The sequence below is a fragment of the Cyprinus carpio genome, chromosome A4, assembly GCF_018340385.1.
Source record: "Cyprinus carpio isolate SPL01 chromosome A4, ASM1834038v1, whole genome shotgun sequence".
NCBI classification, from domain to species: Eukaryota; Metazoa; Chordata; class Actinopteri; order Cypriniformes; family Cyprinidae; genus Cyprinus; species Cyprinus carpio.
Genome location: NC_056575.1, coordinates 2,133,813 through 2,152,528, shown reverse-complemented (window position 1 = coordinate 2,152,528; position 18,716 = coordinate 2,133,813). Strand labels below are relative to the sequence as shown.

General features: G+C 30.3%; 1 long non-coding RNA gene across 1 annotated transcript; it reads left to right on the top strand.

The window, feature by feature from the left end:
• Positions 1-7,516: 7,516 nt before the first annotated feature.
• On the top strand, positions 7,517-11,081 carry LOC122139221. Its single transcript, XR_006156096.1, has 4 exons — positions 7,517-7,574; positions 7,675-7,739; positions 10,732-10,857; positions 11,023-11,081. It is a non-coding gene; the product is annotated as an uncharacterized LOC122139221 (long non-coding RNA).
• The last annotated feature ends 7,635 nt before the right edge of the window (positions 11,082-18,716 follow it).

Below are 18,716 nucleotides of genomic sequence, written 5' to 3'. Positions count from 1 at the left end.
CAAGACAAAAGACAACACTATTATATATATATATATACATACGTTTCCGATCACTCATTTTAGTATCAATAATATACTATTATAGTTTTTATTAATAATTTGAATGAGTTTTTAGTTAAATATTTTCGAATTTTTGTCTCTTTTTGTCATTTTCCTTTTTTTTTATTTAGTTTTAGTGGTTTTTATTAATTTTTATTTCAGTTCAGTTTTAGTTATTTTATTACTTAACAGAAATTAGAAAAATTGCATTGGCATCAAACTGAAATAAAATTTACATTAAAAAAAAAAAAAAAAAAAATATATATATATATATATATATATATATATTGTAGTTACCATTAATTTTATTTAAAATAAGTATTTTAAAGATTTTTAAGATTTGTTCATTAAGGTACCTTAAAATGAGTTCATATGATTTTTATATAAGTACGCTATATTTTATAGGATATAATAGTCTTCAGAAGACTTGGATTATAATGCGCAGGTTGTACAGACTACAAACCACCATCCACTTCTGATGCATTTCTTTGTGGTGGTTGCTCTAATGTGAAACTGTCAGTCAGTATTTGGTTGGTAAACTTCTAAATACTGGGTGTCAGGATTTAGCAGTTTCCATGACAACAGTAACTATGATGCGCAACTGGGAGTTGCTCCACCGAGAGCTGGTCAGTATTTTAGCAAAGTCTGCAAACACACACACACTCACAGATTTTGTCTGGTTTATGTCTGGTGACGCTGGTAGCCGGCTAATGTGACAAAAGAAACTTTTTCCTGGAAACTGTATCAGATGTGTGTGTGTGTGTGTGTGGTCTCAGATAGTGTTACTGTCTCTAGGTGTGTCTGGGGATGTGTCTAAGTTGGGTGGTGGCAGTAATGTTGCCCTGGTTTTCTCTTACTGCCTCTGCATGAGCTCAGCAGCTAAAATAAGCAAACGATATGAACACACTGCCAACATGTATAAAGAAAACGGCCAGCAAAATAAGCAAGCTCTGGAAACAGAGAATGTTCTTAGAATGTTCTGGCACAATGTTAATAGAACATTTGTTCAGGTTGTCTGGTTTTTAATAATGTTGTCAAAGGATAAGCACAATTTTTTTTTTGTACATCCTTTTATCCCAGAAACATTTTGTTTTTTTTAAATGTTACTACTTGTTTCGGAATGTTATGAGAACAAAAGTAACGTTCCCATAATTGTCACACAATGATAAAATGGAACGCTTACTTAATGTTTGCTTGACTAAGAAAAAATGTTTTTAAAACATTTTAAACATTTATACAACTTATAGACGTTTTAGTTGAACATTCATGTAACATTTAAATCTTTAGATGTTGCTACTTGTTTTTAAAACTTTCAGAGAACATTCAACACTCAAAAGTAACATTTACATTCCAAAATGTTTCATTTTAAAAATCGAATGTTTGGAATGTTCAGAAACATTTAGGAATGTTTTAGTTGGATGTCCATCTAACATTTTCTTAAATGGTACTGCTTGTTTGAGAATGTTTGGAAAACTTTCAAAACTAACATTCTCATGTTGTAAAAGGATAAAATAGAATGTTCCCTTAATGTTTGCATTACCATAATTTTATTTATTTATTTATTTATTTTTTAAATGTTACTACTTGTTTTGGAATGTTCATAAACATTCAGAAGTAACATTCCCATTAGATTTGCAAAATGACAAAATGGAACATTAGCATAACCAGGAATTTTTTTTTTTTTTTAAAAACATTCATTGAACATTCAGAAGTAACTTTTATAATTAAAAAGGAACGTTAGCAAAATGTTCTTAGAACATTACATAATCTGGCAAATAAAGTCAAACTGCACAGATTATAATAATGTAGTATTTCATCTAAAAATTAAATAAAACATACTGCTAAACAATCCTGTTTGTGTTTTACAGGAGAAAGAATGTTGTACGGGTACGGGTTTACAACAGAATTTTAATATTTCCTTCATTAACCCAATATTTTCACAACAAATGATACCAAAGCTACTTTGCACAATGAGAACAGTTGGTTGTGAATGTTCGTCTGGGTTAATTAGTCACAGAAGAGTATCAGCCCACTGGGACCACAAGTGATGTATGATGGTGTGGTATTCTTCTTAATTAATTCCTTCCCGTAATTATATGCATATATGCATATAATTAATCACATGCTGTATCTTATTTAAGTCTTATTTCTATAGGTTTCTTGACCCACATCCAGACACGCAGTACTATTTTTCACAACCTGATTCAGAAGCTCCTGCAAGTGATTTAAATGAATCAGGTTGAATGATTTTGAAAGGTTTGGATGCTTTGCACCAATTTTCTCCTGGAATTTCATCGATATCCAGGAAGTTGTCAACTAAATCACTACAAATTAAACCTCCTTTCCCTGAGGATGCTTGCCGTTTGACTTGGCATTTCCTTTTAACAACTCACAACTACAAAAGCAAGCTCTGATGGAGAGTTTCTTCTCTTATAAACATAATGAATCTGTCTTTGTTATTGAGACTTCCTCTTCCGAACATAATTTGATGGCGCTGAGTGTTAGCCGTGCCTCTGTTATTGTGGCTCAGAGCTGTTCCCTTCTCCTTCGGGTCGTGAATGATAAAAGCGTTTGATGTTATTAACTCATAACAGGGATGCTGTCTTTTATCCGGCCCGTGGAGGAGAGCCAGTTCTGGTGATAAAAGTTCTGTTTCTGGAGTTCTTTCTAAAGCGTCTCACAGCATGAATTATGCACTAAGACCCTTGATCAGGTTTTGCATTTGAACTCTACTGCTTTTTAATAGCCTGTGCAAATGAAGACATACGGTAAATAGATACAGATATATAGATACACAAACTGTTTATTGTACAGACTTTCTGAATTGATTAAAAACTAAATAAAAACCTATAATAAATCCCAAAAATACTGAAACCACAAAAACCAACAAATCCCATTCGTTTTTTCTATAGAAGACTGAAGAACTTCACAGATATACACTTAATGTACTCTTTACTATATAAAATACTATTGTTGTTTTTTTAATATTTTTAATTTGCTAGTAAATGTTACAATTAATTACATATAAATGGCAAGTAACACACTGAATTAAATGTGAAATTTTAAAGGAAATGAAAAAAAAAACAACAGAACTGAACTAGAATTTTCTTGTAAAACATACTCCAATAATCTTTATTTACAAATTTGTAAAAAAAAAAAAAAAAAAAAAAAAAAAAAAAAACTAATGTATCTAATGTATTGTTTGTGTTTCTTTAATTTCTTTTCTAATCTATTGCTAATAATAATTATTATTTTTATATAATGTTAATTTTTTGAAAAAAAAATATATATATGCGTTATATAATTTTTAATAAAATATGAATTAAAATATAAACTTTTTATAAATATTTTTACTGAAGGACTTCACAGATATGTTGTGTATTAGTGGCAATAAATTACAAATTTATTGTTGCTATGCTTATAATCAATGTCAAATTTAAATAAAAAAATATCCTTTTTTAAATAAAAATTTAATGTATTATATACATTTTTAATATATTAATAAATTTTATATATTAATTATATTTATATATATATATATATATATTATATATATTATATATATATATATATATATATATTAATTATATTTTTATATTTTTATATATTCATTTATATATATATTCATTAATATATTAATAATTTTTTTTATATATTAATTAACTTTTAGTTTTTTTTTTTTTCTGAACAACTTGCTAGTTTTAATCGGCAGTACTTCTAGAAGCAATGCTGCTGAATGTCAGTCTTTTGACGTCCGTTCCTGAGAATCAGACATGTTTTGGATACTAATCCAATAAGGACCGGTCGATCCGCTCCATTGATCTCAAAGTACGTCCCCTAGAAACAGAAAATAGAGTTTGTCAGACAGATTGAAATAAACCTAAACCAAAAAAACCCAATCAAGAAAGTACAGCGATGGAAAACGTTTCCTCAGTCTGCATTATAAAAAGCTACCAGACTTTCCCATGCAAAACCTGTTACCATGATGCTACTGTGGTTGCTAGGGTGTCTTGGCTGGTTGCTAGGTGGTTATTTGGAAGAACTGTCCAGGGCATTGCTATATGAAAATATGAAATAAACAGGTACTGCTGTATAAAAAGGTGACATTTATCATTTTCCGTGTCTTCAGTAGATAGAGCTAATCAGTGTAAGTCAGAAAAGCAGACGTTTGTCTAAAGCCGGCTCTCTGGAGCTCATCATGAGAAGCTTCCTACAGAATCCTTGATTAGTATTCAGCGTGTCTCTCCACAGGGCCGTTACTGAACCTCCACACAGATGTGGCTGTGTTTAAACAGCGGTCAGTGTCTGTAAACCCTGAGATATCGCAGCCGTACCTGCAGCCATCTGGGAAAACAAGTTAGTAAGTTTACCATTTAATTAACTTCAAAACCTTATGTGATTACATTTCATTTTCAGTAGTGCTCTGAAGAATTAGCAGGCTTTGCCGGCGTGCTCCGGCGTTCATTAGCTGTAATCCTCAGTGATCAGGTGTGTTTTGGTGTGATATGCTGCGCCGGTGGGAGTTTTCCATGTTTCGGCCCACCAGACGCAGTCGCACGATCCATGCGGTTGCCATGGAAATCTGCACACTCCAGGGTTTAGCCACGGCTCTTTGTTTTAGTAAATGCTCTAGAAGACATGGGCTGCTGTGAAGAGTGTTCATACTGCAGCTGACTGACGGTCACTCTGCAGAAACACACTTGTTTGTTCGTGTCTTTATCACGGCAGTCAGACTTTGCCTTCATTTGCTGTGCCCTCACAGTGTTCACTTTTGCTGAAGTTGAAGTGGAAACACATTAAACTCTTATTATTACTCATACCCAAATCCAGATCTTACAAACAAAACACAAACAAAACATTTCTGCCCCGCAACATTTATTTTTAATTGAAGAACTTCACAGATATTTATTGTATGCATGGAAATAAAATTAAAATGTATTTTTTATGCTTTTAATAATTTTAATTTTATTTAATCTGTTGCCAAAATGACAAACTATATATATATATATATATTATATATATATATATATATATATATATATATATATATATATATATAATTAAAAAAATATTAAAAAATATTTTTTTCAAAAATAATTATTTTATGCAATATATATATATATATATATATATATATATATATATTATATATATATAGATATGTATATATATATATATATGTGTGTGTGTGTGTGTCAAATAAATAAAATACATATTATTGTTTTAATTATAATAATTTTTTGTTCTTTTTTATAACTTATTTGCTTCAAATCAAATTTTGTGGTCTTTAAGAAAAACCCCAAAAAACAAATATATTTATTTATTTATTTATTTATAAAAATTATGTAGTATTAGAATAATATAATTTCACTTATATATGGTTATTTAAATATATATTAAATATTTTAAATGTTTTATGAAATATAAGTTTAAAAATGTGTTTATATGTATGCATGAAGTAAAAATAAAGTTAAAATATATTGGTTTTATTCTTACAATAAATTTTTAGTTATTTTTGTTAATTATTTGCTTCAAATTAAAGTTTGTGAACTTTTTGCTGGATATATATGTATATTAAATTATCTAAAAGCATATTATTTTTATGCTAGTCCTGCAGTATTTGTTCTGCAGACATTTTATTTCTAAGTGACCTGACTAACTAATCTGACCTGTTTTCATCTGGCAGGCGATAAAAGCAGGCAAACACACATTTTTACCATTCTGAGTGGACTTTTTTCTTCATTTCTGCAAAACCCACAAACTAAACTCAAATTAGGATTCATAACTTAGCACCGTTTTAGCTATGCACATATTCAAATATGAACACACATCATTAATATGAGATGGAGCGTCAGATTGTGCCTTTTATGTAATGGACTCATTTCACCAAGATTTGATATTCAAAGTGTGTTTACAGTCTCTCTGGTGGGAGAACGGCAGAAGAGGTGGGTAAATACATTTTGTCCATTGCTGTGCTGTGAAACACCATGAATTAAACATGCAAGGCATTCTGGGAGATCGGAGACCAGTGGCTTTGGTGTGAAGACTCATTACTGCAAGTGTGAGATATAAGTGGGGCAGTGAGGTTTGGTTAAGGCCACATTTTTAAGTAGAAAGTGCAATATTTTCATTAATTTATTTAATATTTAAAAAGTAGTTTTTGATTATTTTTGTCATGCAGATGGAAATTGGGACACAGAACTCTCTATACTGGTGTAAAAATGCACGATTAGCACATTTGATGCACCACAGCCTGCAGTTGCAAACACGATTGGTGCCGTTTTACAAACCCACTAAATGAATTGAAGGTTCATCCTGTGAGTCGCACTTCATTCATATTGATGACTGAACGTGTGTCCTCATAAACCGCTTGTGGGGGAAATCTGAATAGCGCTAGCGTGATTTAACCACGGCTCAGTGCGCAGCAGCATCCGTATGTGACGGAGAAGAAGGTGATTTATGGAGCTGTTTGTTATTCAGAGTCTGGCCTTTGCAGCTTATTACTGGTTTAAACAGAATGTGTGACAGTGTGCAAACTAATGAGCATCTCACACAAACACGTTCAGGTCAGACGTCATCCTCAAAATTAATTGTCAAATATAAGTATTTATTATGCATAGTTTATAAATAAATGTAATTATAGAAATTTGTTTTTTCTTCTTCTTTTTTTTTAATAAAAACTAACTCATAATATATATAAACTTTTAGGGCGTATATGTCATCCTCAAAATAAAATGTTATATATATATATATATATATATTATATATATATATATATATATAGGTAATTAATAGAAATAATTAGTTTAATTATAAATAAATATAATATATAATTACAAATAATTATATTAATTAAATAAATAGCATTTATTTTACATTTTAACTTTTTCTATTATTTATATGTTTTTGCATTTCAATCAGCATGCATTTTTAAAAGTTTTAATATTATATAAATAATTGACAAAATTATTTCTATAGATTTACTTAATTTAATTTTTTTTTTTACAAATAAACTATTTACAATTTTAATAATAAACTTTCTTTTGCAGAGTAATTATATTTTAAATTATTCCTATTAATTGCATTACATTTTTTTTACCTTTCAGTCAGCATAAATTAAAGAAAGTTTTAATATTGTATAAACAATTTAAATAAAATGATTTACATATATTTTAAGTGAAATTAGTTGCATTACAATTGTTTGTTTTAAATTTTTTACATTTTGATCAGAATAAAAAAAAGTTTTAATATTAAATAAATAATTGATATAAAAGTGATTTACACAGACGTAATTACAATTATTGACATGATTTAATATTTTAAAATCTTTATGCACAATATAGATTCTTATTTATTCCTTTTCTTCTTGGGTTGAAATATGATCTGAAAGTGTTCTTGACAGTTCAATAATTGTGGCATGATTTTATGTCAATGCACTGTGTTTTTATGATTAAAACCTACTTTATCTCCTCTGTAGACTGGAAAAGAAGATCAGAGATGGATCTTAAAAATAAATGTAGGTGTGACAGAAGAAGGTCAGTGAAAGTGGAGCAGTGGTCCTGATTCTTAAATCATTTATGGCTCTGACGGAGCGCACTGTTTTCTTCTGCTTATCCGCTGTCTCGTCTCTTCCAGAGTTTTCTCTCATCTCGCGCATCCAAGCATGTGCCAAGTGTTGCCACGGTAACCCAGAGTGAACGGTGAGAAGCTGCTACATCATTTCCTGGCAGCTGATAGCCGCGCTGCTCGCGGTGCCAACAGTGTTACTAGCTGCGCGTGTCTCAGTCTGTCTGTTAGTTTGTTTCTTTCTTTGTTTCCCTGTCCTGTTGTTTCTTATGTCAGCCTCTTTTCATTGTTTTACGGATGATTCACAATTCATATATTCTATATTTTCAAAGAGCCTCTTTTTATTCAATTTTATTCAATTATTAGAGATGATTGTGTGGCTGTTGCTCGTATTCACAAACCTAGACTGCATCTGTGTTCTAAAATATCTTGTTGTTGAGGCTCTTTTAACTTAAACCAGTGAGTGACTGTCTAGCAACCACATAGCAACACACTAACAGCCATTCAGGATACCATAGCAACCACTCAGGAGTGCATAGCAACATGAGCCATATCTAGAGATCTAGATTGAATATCTGTTTTGACTTGGTAAGAAAACACCTAGCAACCACACAGAACACCTTAGCAACACCCTAGCAACCACTCAGGAGTGCATAGCAACGTGAGCCATATCTAGAGCTCTAGATTGAATATCTGTTTTGACTTGGTAAGAAAACACCTAGCAACCACACAGAACACCTTAGCAACACCCTAGCAACCACTCAGGAGTGCATAGCAACGTGAGCCATAGCTAGAGATCTAGACTGAATATCTGTTTTGACTTGGTAAGAAAACACCTAGCAACCACACAGAACACCTTAGCAACACCCTAGCAACCACTCAGGAGTGCATAGCAACGTGAGCCATAGCTAGAGATCTAGACTGAATATCTGTTTTGACTTGGTAAGAAACACCTAGCAACCACACAGAACACCTTAGAAACACCCTAGCAACCACTCAGGAGTGCATAGCAACGTGAGCCATAGCTAGAGATCTAGACTGAATATCTGTTTTGACTTGGTAAGAAAACACCTAGCAACCACACAGAACACCTTAGCAATACCATAGCAACCACTCAGGAGTGCATAGCAACATGAGCCATATCTAGAGATCTAGACTGAATATCTGTTTTGACTTGGTAAGAAAACACCTAGCAACCCACACAGAACACCTTAGCAAACACCTAGCAAACCACCCAGGAGTGCATAGCAACGTGAGCAATATCTAGAGATCTAGACTGAATATCTGTTTGAGACTTGGTAAGAAAAACACCTAGCAACCACACAGAACACCTTAGCAACACCCTAGCAACCACTCAGGGAGTGCATAGCAAATGTGAGCCATATCTAGAGATCTAGATCTGAATATCTGTTTTGATTTGGTAAGAAACACCTAGCAACCACACAGAACACCTTAGCAACACCCTAGCAACCACTCAGGAGTGCATAGCAACATGAGCCATATCTAGAGATCTAGGCTGAATATCTGTTTTGACTTGGTAAGAAAACACCTAGCAACCACACAGAACACCTTAGCAACACCCTAGCAACCACTCAGAAGTGCATAGCAACGTGAGCAATATCTAGAGATCTAGACTGAATATCTGTTTTGACTTGGTAAGAAAACACCTAGCAACCACACAGAACACCTTAGCAACACCCTAGCAACCACTCAGGAGTGCATCGCAATGTGAGCCATATCTAGAGATCTAGATTGAATATCTGTTTTGATTTGGTAAGACCAACACCTAGCAACCACACAGAACACCTTAGCAACACCCTAGCAACCACTCAGGAGTGCATAGCAAAGATGAGCAATATCTAGAGATCTAGACTGAATATCTGTTTTGACTTGGTAAGAAAACACCTAGCAACCACACAGAACACCTTAGCAACCACCTAGAAACACCCTAGCAACCACTCAGGAGTACCTAGCAAAGTGAGCCATATCTAGGGATCTAGATATCATAGAATATATGTTTTGACTTGGTAGAAAACACCTAGCAACCATATAGTAACTCCCAAACAACCATTCAGGACACCATAGCAACCACTCAGGAGTACATAGCAACGTGAGCCATATCTAGAGATCTAGATTGAATATCTGTTTTGACTTGCTAAAAAACACCTAGCAACCACACAGAACACCTTAGCAACCACCTAGAAACACCCTAGCAACCACTCAGGAGTACCTAGCAAAGTGCACCATATCTAGAGATCTAGATATCATAGAATATATGTTTTGACATGTTAGAAAATCACCTAGCAAACACATAGCAACTCCCAAACAACCACTCGGGACACCTCTCATGAATGCATAACAACATGAGCCATATCTAGAGCTCTAGATATCATAGAATATCTGTTTGGACCCGGACCAGTAAGAAAACACCAAGACACCACCTAGCAACCCACAGAACACCTTAGCAACCACCTAGCAGCCACATAGCATTAGAATTTGAGCTCAATCGCCAATGTTGTATTGACTCTACACAACAACAAACAAGAAGTTAATATTGAGTGAGTTACATTTTAGAGACAATAGTGTTTGTTTTTTTCTGTTTGGCCAACGAAAATAGTTCCAATCAAAGCCGGAGCAGAACATTTGTGTGTCTCAGAGCAACACTGCCATGTTCCGCTCCTGAATGAATCTGTTTTTGAATTAATTATTTCAGTCAGTGATTCAATGATACATTCACCTCTAGCCACTACATGTGCATTTATCTGTGTATTCGTGTGTGTGTTGGTTCCCACCGGTGTAGAGGCTCAGCAGTCAGTGAAGGGTGTGTAATGTAAACCTGCAAAGTCAGCACCGAACAAATGGAGTGCCCTCCATATAGAGAGCAAATGAACTTACTAATTGTGTTCTGCACTCATTCGAAATGTCTTTGTCTTGAGCACAGATGCTGTATAGATCCGGTGAAACTGATACAGACAAACCTTTACAACACGATCTTTTAAAGAGAGATGGAGAAAACCCATCCTGCACTCTTTAGAAAGCTTGAAACTTTGCTCTAGGATAGCAAATCACTTCATAGTTTGGCTTATTTTGACATAAAACCGGTCTGTTTGATCTGATGTCTTTCAGATGATGCATGACAAACAGCGGAGAATCAAACGGATGGTTTGTTGAACTGAAGGTTGTGAGGAAGGACGTTTGTGTCTGTGCTTGAAGCGACAGCTTCAGTGTGAACGAATGCAGAGCGACAGAGCTGTAAGTGAAGCCCGCGGACACACGCGATCGTCTGTGATGAACACACACCGCTGCAGGGAAGGGCAGAATACACACAGAGAAACACACATCACGGACCAGTTTCGTTTATGATCTCTAGATGTTTTCCCTCTTGGTGAATCGTGCATCTTGATGTTTTTGTGACAGGTGCAATTTCACTGAGACCCGGAGACGGACTCGGCTCATGTATGAAGCTGTAAGTGGCACAATGATTCAGTCAGAAATATAGAAATAAAAAAATCCCAAAAATATATTTTAATATATCTATATAAAATTATATATCTGAAAAATAGACACAGTTAAATATAACTGTTTATTTAAAACATACATAAAAAAAAATTTGCATATATGAACCTGTAAATGGAACACTAAGTCTGAAATATAGAAATAAAAAATTCCCGAAATATATTTGAATATATGCATATAAAATTATATCCCTGAAAAATAAATGACTTAAATTGAACAATTATGAAAAAAAAAAAAAAAAAAAATTTTATATATATATATATATATATATATGTGTGTGTGTGTATAGTCTTATATAGTATATTTTATTTAATTAAAAAAAAATTCTAATAAATGCAAAAATTATGCAAATTAAATTGAATTTAAAATATCAATAAAATACATAAAAAACATATGCATGCATATACTTTAATTTAAATATATATAATAATTATAGTGAATTATAAAATAAAATATGCAAAAACATTCATATGTAATAATATTTTTTATGATTTATTTTACATGTTAATCTACAATTGGTGAATCAGGTTCTTCAGGAGGGGAAGGTCCTACACACACACACACACACACACACACACACACACACACACACACACAGATAAAAACAACACATATCACAAAGTCTTTATTAAATACAATCATCCAAAATAGATAAACACTTAGATATGAATAACTTTCCTCTTTTCGGCATGTTTCATCATGTAACATGAGCAATGCATGTCTATATATATCAGAGTATATTGCAGTATAGTCACATTCACATTTTATTTTCCCGTCTATGATCCAGACTCATAGATGAGCAGAAATGAGAGACGCGTCTGATAAACGCAGGGTGTTTGAAGTGTGAAATGTGATGCGTAAGCGCACATTCATGCACTATAACGAGAGCTCTAGTATGTTGCTTTAAGGCCGCAGGACCGAACATGAGCTTGTGTGTGTGTGTGTGTGTGTGTGTCTCCCCCACATGGCCCTCTGCTGTCCTCCCCAAATAGCTTGTGTGTGTTAATGGCCCGCTGGGAACGGAGGAAGTTCTCAGTCATTAACGCCCTTCATGACAACACCGAGTGGCTTAATTACTTAATTGGGTTTGAACCCGTGGTTAAGTGGTGATTTAATTGCAGAGTGGAGAGTTTAATACATGTTCTGCTGCAGTGTTTCGCTCTGAAGTCCCTCTGAAGCATCGCTGCCATTGTGCCTGTGATGATTTTCTCTCTCCTTACAGTGTTTTTCGTGGAATTGGTTATAAAATGCAAGCCTGTGCTGCATATTAAAGATGCTGTGCATGATAGAGATCATTCAGGTTGAATGTAGTGAGACAAGAGATGATATTATAATTCCTGGTGGTGGGGCTTCGGAGCATAATTATTGTCCATAAAGGACAGCCACATAAAGAAGCTTTATATCGAATCATGAAGCGGAGCTCCTCATGGACTGGATAATGACCTTCCTTTACCTGCTGCACTGGGATCAGTTCCTCTGCAGCTGTAATGAGGTGTTGTCATCAGTGCAGCTGTAATGAGGTGTTGTCATGCAGGATCTGACCCTGGATCAGTGGCATACGAGCTGCTCTGGTCATTAATATTCATCCGGCGCTCTGTGTGTGTGTCCTCTGAGTCTCTGCTGGTGTCGTTCCAGCACTGGACTGAGTTTTAATTAGCCTGACCAGCTCTAATAACAAAATCACACATCGCCGTGTGTCTGTTTCTAACACTTGTGTACTTTGTTGGCACGCAAAATCAGCCATGCGTTGCCACATTTAATTGTTTAAAGAAAAAACTCACCAAACTTGGCTTAAAGTCAACCATTGGTTTAAAAATAAACAATGGAAAATTATATTATATTATATTATATTATATTATATTATATTATATAGAAATAATATATTATATTATATGGAAATAAAAACAGCAAAATAATTCCATTGTCACATGGACAAAAAATATTTTAAAATGTGTATATTTATGAAGTTAAGTATTTAATATTCTTACTTATAATTACGTATTTATTGTAATATACAGTATGTATTAATACTACTACTACTACTAATAATAATGGATGTGAGTACAATATTAAAAATAATGGTCTTTAAAATAGACTTTTTTTTTTTTAAATGAAAACTATTCTTAAAAATAAATATTTTTTATAGTTTCTGATGAATGTTATTATAATAAAATTATTATATTATATTATATCATATTATATTATATTATATAGGAATATGGAAAAAAACATCACAATATAAAAAGGACAACAATAAATGTATATTCAATATACTTACAGAATGTATTTATATTAGTAATAATAATAATAATAAAACAATGAAAGTAAAGTCATTAATAAATATTTTTAGAATTTCTTATGAATGTTATTAATTTATATATATATATATATATATATATAGTCACAATGACAAATATAGTATATGTATATTTATGAATGTAACTAGATATATAATATACTGACAGTATTTATTTATTTGTAAAAAAAAAATGTTAATAATAATAATTTATAATAATTGATGTCATAATACTATAAACAGATTATTTTATTTACTTGTCTTTTTAAAAAGTTTTCTTTATGCAAAATTATTTGTAAATATAATTTTTTTAATACTTTTATAGAGAGACAGAGAGAGAGAATTTAAATGTTTTTATGTATTTTATATAAAATATATTATCTCTAGCATGTTTTTTTTGTGTCATGAAATTCTTGATCTCAAAGTGTTAAAGTACATGAATATACTAAACAAACAGTACAAGAGTAGGCTATATAATAAAATACTGTGGTGTTCTGATCAGCTATAAACGTCCTTCATGCTGTTTGTTCTGGTTCTCTCCAGACAGAAGTGTGCAGTGTTTGTGTGTGAACAGGCGTCTGTTTGAGCTCTAAACATCACAGAAACAGGATGAGGGCACAAACGAACTGAAATCCTTCATGAAGGTGTGTGTTTGTGTACACTCATAGAACTCTGACCGTTAACTGGACATTCACTTCCTTCATCAAACACTTCTTCACTCTGTTCAGATCCACCCGCATGTTTTAGAACCAATATCAACTTTATTAAGATTATTTTTATACATTTCTTGAGTATGAAGTTGAGTTGAAATTTACTTGGATTTTCCAAAAATTATATATATTTTTTTATAATAATAATATAAAAAACAATGAAATTCAATGAAATAACAATGAACATACAATGAACATACAGCAATGAAAATATATTAAACATATAATATATATATAAACAAAAAAAGAAACTATATTATATGGATATAATATATAAACTGTATTATCAGAAATATGTTAATATTAAAAAAACAAAAGCTAAACAATTTCATTGTTAAAAGGACAAAATATATTTATTGAACATATTTTATTAATTAAATTTAATATATTACATTTAATATAAATCTACTATATTATTATTAGACTTATTATGTCTATTATATATATATATATATAATATATATATATATATATCTATATATATATATATATATATATATATATATATAGAATTGCTATTGTATTGTAACTGTCCCACTAAGTTTATATTGTTAGAATTCATTCAATATATGGAACGAAAATTAATAAAACTTATTCAATAGACATATTTTGTCCTCTTAACAATGAAATTGTTTAGCTGTTTTTTAATATTATCATAATACAGTTTATATAATATCCATTTAATAGTTTATTAATTTATGTTATTTTGACATTTTTTATAGAATAACAGTAATTAATATATATATATATATGATATCTATATATATATAATATATATATATATATATATATATATTATTTATGAATTTCATTCAATATATTACATTTAATATAATTCCACTATAGTATTATTATTATTAAAATGATAAAAAAATATAATCAATAAATTCATATGTATTTCCTATAAATGTAATTTGTGTATATATTATTGATATTATTTGTGTTTATCATCATATACAAAAAGGAGCAGTTTATATGTATTTTTATTGCTCATGTCATCAGAGAGCTGTTAGCTAGCGTTTCCTTTCTGTGTGTTTCCATCTGAAAGTCATGAGTTCAGTGCTTCACAGACCCACAGTCCCGCTGTCCTTCAGCAGCACACACGTCTCACTCCTAATTAACCCTCCAACAGCAGGACTGATGCATGATGGGAAGCGGTCAGTCAGCTCTAAATGACAGATGTTTCTTTATGAATTCCTCCGGGATCTGGTGTGTGTGTGTGTGTGTGTGTGTGTGTGTGTGTGTGTGTGTGTGTGTGTGTGTGTGTGTGTGGGTGTGTGTGACACACTGGCGTCCTCTAGAGACACATCCGCTCTGTTTCCCATGATGCAGCAGAAATGCTGACACGTCTGAATTATCTCTCATGTAAGGACAGCTAGTGCTAACAGACCAGCGGCTATACAGTATCAGTATGTTTATATATACAGTATATAGAACAATAAAATGTATTTAAAATTATAAAATAAAATCTTACAAAGACAAATATTGTTTTCATTTGTAATAACATGCACTGGAAAAATGTTAATGATTTTTAAATAATTTATATTATATTAGTTTTTTTTTAATATTATTTGATAATTAACTTATATTATTTTTAAAATAACTTATATTTATAATAATTTATATTAATTATTATATTGTTTATATTAATTACTTATATTTAATTAAATGCACAGTACAACTTAATATTGGGTAACAAATGTTTTACCTAAACATTTTAATACATAAAAAATTATATCTACACAAAAAAATATATTTATAAAAAAATATATTTTTAAAAAACACAACAATAAAAAAAAAAATTAAAAATGTGTGTAACAAATGTTTTACCTAAAACATAAAAAAATACCTTGCATGATTTTTTAAAATAATAACTTATATTTATATATATTTTTTTTAAATGCCACCAATAAAGCAATGAATAAAATTGGTTGGCTAACATTTTTTTTTTTATGTAAACGTTTAATACATTAAAAAATTATATATATATATATATATCTATATATATATATATTTTTTTTTTTTTTTTTTTTAAATGCACCAATTTAATTTTAATGCATTAAAAATATTATTTTTAAATGTTATATATAATGATTTATATTTTTAAAAACTATATCATTTTATAGTAACTTATATAAAAAACTATCTCCTTTTTATAGTAACTTATATTTATAATAATTTATATAACTTATAACGCTTTTTTATATTATAATTTATATATTTTTAATGCATCTATACAACAATACACAACAAATGTTTTACAAACATTTCAATTAATAAAAAAAAATATTTTATTTTTTATAATGACTTATATTTGTAATAATTTGTATATGATTATATGTGCACCAATATAACAATACATAATAGTACAGCTAACAAATGTTTGCACAAAACATTGTAATAGATTTTTACATTTTTTTTATTTAAATTAAAAAACACAATTTCTAGCCTCAAATTTGTGAAACAGAAATGATATTGCTTCTCCTTGAGTTGGTGATTATTAAAGTTGTGCAGTGGCTGGATTGGATCGATATTTTCCAGTCGAGGTGTTTTATTCTCGCTCTCAGTAATCGTAGCTCATGATTCTCTGATGCAAACGATCGTCTGGAGCAGGAATGGCTGCTCTCTTTCTGTCTCGTTGTATATTTCTGTCTGTGTTTTATTGCAAGTGTTTTCGTCCTGTAGTTGATGTCAGGCCCAGAGCGTTTGCTTTATGGTTTCTCATAACCTCTTCATGTCATTTCGCTGTGTTCTGTTGGATTGTCTTTGTGTATTTTCCAAAACTTCTTCTGAAACCACACAAACACAAACAGTACATATACCGTATAAACAATTTAATACACCAAAATCTCAAAAGCATTTGCATTTGTGGAAAGGATCTCTAGTTGTTAATTTTATTAAAATACATATTTTTGTCCCAATAGCAATGGGAGTATTTAGCTTTTATTATTATGGAAAATCTCTAGTTGTTCATTTTATTAAAATACATATTTTTGTCCCAATAGAAATACAACAGAAAATATTTAAACTTAAAAAAAATACTGAATTGATAAAAGGACCAAAATATTATATTTTTTATTATTTTTAATAATATTGTGACCTGAGTGATTGAATAGTTGGGACGCAAAAGATATTATTTTTTTCATTATTTCTAATAATATTGTAGTAATCTATGCGCGTTAACTGTTTGATAGCGCTTATGGTGCCTCCAATAAATAATACTAAGGAGCTAACTATATTAGCGTATGTAATGCTAATTACCATAAATGTACCGAGTAAATTAAATTGGGTTATAGGATTCTAGCTGTAGGATGATCGTAGATGCTGGGCCGAATAGGTCAACACTACAACAACTTTACTACTACTACAACAGTAATAAAAAACAAAAATAAATAAAAAAAATATATAATACAAAAAACAACCACAAAAATAATAACCAAAAAAAATAATTAAAACAAATATTAATATAAAAATAGAAAATAATAATAGATAATAAAATAAAAATAATTAAAAAAATAAAAATAAAAATATATTATAAAAATAAAAAAAAAAAATATGAAATAATTGTAAAAAGTAATGGAGTCTATCACTAGCATTATAAAAGAAGAAATAGAGATAGCACAAGAATATCTTATATAATAAAATATTATAGAATATTAAAAAAATATGAAATAATTGTAAAAAGTAATGCAAAAAATCAAAAGATAAATAAAAAAAATGTATTAATAAATTCTATAATAGTGTATATAAATAATACGAAAACATCACTTCTGGGTAAAAGGGTGAAAAAAAAGTAAAAAAAAATATAAAATAAAATTAAAATTATAATAAATATAAATCTCTAAAAATTAATAAAAATATATGAATTTTTTAATAATTAATATGATTAAAAATAAATCTAAGAAATTAAATAAATATTAAAAATAATATATAAAAATTGATACATATGAATATTTAAAAAAAATATATATATATATATTATAGCGTGTAAATAATTCTGAAATATCACAGCTGGGTAAAAGGCTGCGGGATTTAAGGGCAGAAAGTTCAAAAGAACAGCATCTATTTTTAAATAGAAAACGTTATAATTTATAAAATATTAATAAATTATTACATGTAAATTTATTAAAAACAAATATTGAAATATCAAAAATATTTAAAAAATAAAAAAAAAAACCAAAAAATAAAAAAAAAAAATAAAAAAATAACAAAAAAATAATACAAAAAAAACAAAAATAACAAAAATGATTAAAAATCTACAGAATATACTCAAAATAACTAAATCCACTTCATCCAAGACAGATAAAAAACACTCAGACCGCAGGCGCTGGATTCTGTGTGTGTGTGTGTGTGTGTGTTTTTTTTTGTGTTTTTTTTTTTTCTCTCTCATAAGAGTTTTCCCACAGACACACACCAAAACAACCTTTTCAACTTATAGCTAAATGCAGTGATTTATTTATTTAATTATTCATTGGTGGATTGTGGTGACCTTTGACCTCTCGTTGAACTCTGCTAAAGTGGCACAGAATAAGTGGTTAATTGTGCCAGATGAGTAAATCACAACAGCGCCGTCTTGTGGACAGAAGAGC